The following is a 2152-nucleotide window of genomic DNA, read 5'->3' as shown; positions in this document are numbered from 1 at the left end:
ATTCAAAATCAAGAAAATGACAAATTCCCAAACTAACACGACCAGTTCAGAATTCAAAATTCAAAATCGAGAAAATGGCAAATGTCCAAACTAACACGACCAGTTTAGAATTGTGAAAATGACAAATCACCAGCAGCAGTAATAAACGAACAAGATGAAGTGACAAAAGAAAATGCCGTGGTGTGGGACCATAATATCACTGTGGACAGCGATGAGCAAATCGAAACCACTACAATCATTGGGAAAGTAATCAATAAAGCATCGCCAACCAATTCTGAACTGGTCGTGTTAGGTTGGACTTGTCATTTTCTCGATTCTGAACTGGTCGTGTTAGGTTGGACTTGCTATTTTCTCGATTTTGAATTTTGAATTCTGAACTGGTCGTGTTAGATTGGATTCGCCATTTTCTCGATTCTGAACTGGTCGTGTTAGTTTGGAAATTTGTCATTTTCTCGATTCTGAACAGGTCGTGTTAGTTTGGAAATTTGTCATTTTCTTTATTTTGAATTCTGAGTGTTTTAAAAACAAAAAGCAAAAACAACAGAATTGATCAACAGATGACCAAGAGTTATCACTTTGTTCTTCCTTAGAATTAAATAAATTTATAGTCGACCTCGGACAAAATATCGTATGACACTCATCGCTTTTTCTTGTTCTATCTTAATCATGATAGTCATGAACGATTAAGCTCAAACAATGTAACCATTTTATTTATAATTGACTTATAAAAATACAATTTAATTTATAAAGGATTCTTTTTCATTTGTCTTTCTTTTTTTGGTCATTAGACCGTTTGATATTTTTATAAGTGTACCATACAAATTTCTGAAAAAATACATGAAATACAAATTCCATTTTTTTGCATCACAATTTAGTTCATTATATTTTTTGGGTAAAATTGGGTAATTGGCGTCTATTTTATTTAAAATGATGAGCATCGTATTTTTAGGAATGCTTGTCATATACAAGCAGTCGTTACTTGTTCCGCAAATATGTTTAACGATTGATCTGATAATCGAAAGAATAATTGAATTCAATATCTTAAAGCTGGCAATCGAATTCGGATTCAGCAAAAATACGTTTAAGTCATCATCAAATACCGGGAATTCATAATTATCCGGCACAAATGTGCCATTTGAATTTATAAGATTTCCTTCGTAATACTAAAATAAAATAAAATTCAACATTATTATTAACATAAATGTCTGCACGAAAATATCATATTCAACTTACAGAAAAATGAAATGTGAAATCTTTTTTCCATCACATTGAAGACCTTTTTGAATTGGAATAGTTGGATCGTTTTGTACCAAATTACCATTTTTATCGACATAATTCTAATCCATTAGTTTATGATTCGAAATAATTCCGTATCCAAACAAAAATTAAAATGTTAAACATCGAAATCAAATTAAACAATCGAAAACTTTTGTTTACACACGATTACCGCGAGTACTCGCGATTTTTGCGTGTAAACAGGCTATTTACACTTTATTTTGCTGGACTAATTGAGTGTATGTAGCCAAACAATCGAAACTTTGTGAGTACTCGCGATTTTTGCGAGTATTCGGCTATTTTTTAGCGACTTTTTGTGTGGATATAGTCGGAGTACTCGCGAAAAATGCGAGTACTCGCAAAATTTCGATTGTTCGGCTATATACACTCAAATAGTCACCAAAAAATAGCCGAAATACTCGCCAAAATCGCGAGTACTCGCGCACTTTCTTTTCTGTGTATATAGGATGATGGGCACACAGACAACAAAAATTGCATATATTGGATATATTGGATATTATTGTTATTTTATCAAATACAATTGATATATTCGGTTTTTCTCTTCGAAATCATTTTACAAATTGGAAATACATCAATTTGTAGTGTATTTATTTTATAATTTACTATTATATTATTTAAAATCATTTAAGCAGAAACTTTTATTGTACAAGATCCATTGATACGGTGATTTTTTTTTACAAACATGGCATGTCCATTGTTTGTGATCTTGTATCTTGATGATGAAATGATTCCCTGTATTTAATAATTCATCACCGAGGCTAAAATGTCTTGGTCGACCAAGATTTTTAATTTTGAAAATGAATCCAATGATAAATAAATTTTTGAAATTGACCTTTTATATTCAAGAAATTTTTTT

At 30.9% G+C, this 2152-nt stretch overlaps 1 long non-coding RNA gene across 1 annotated transcript; it reads right to left on the bottom strand.

Annotated features, from left to right (window-relative positions):
• Nucleotides 1–683: 683 nt before the first annotated feature.
• On the bottom strand, nt 684–1464 carry LOC124490092 (uncharacterized). The gene is made up of 2 exons (XR_006958834.2): nt 1234–1464; nt 684–1163 (listed from the first exon to the last, which is right to left on the bottom strand). It is a non-coding gene; the product is annotated as an uncharacterized LOC124490092 (long non-coding RNA).
• Between the last annotated feature and the right edge of the window lie 688 nt (nt 1465–2152).

This window comes from Dermatophagoides farinae, chromosome 4, assembly GCF_024713945.1.
Source record: "Dermatophagoides farinae isolate YC_2012a chromosome 4, ASM2471394v1, whole genome shotgun sequence".
Lineage (NCBI taxonomy): Eukaryota > Metazoa > Arthropoda > Arachnida > Sarcoptiformes > Pyroglyphidae > Dermatophagoides > Dermatophagoides farinae.
This window is presented reverse-complemented; position numbering and strand designations above follow the sequence as displayed.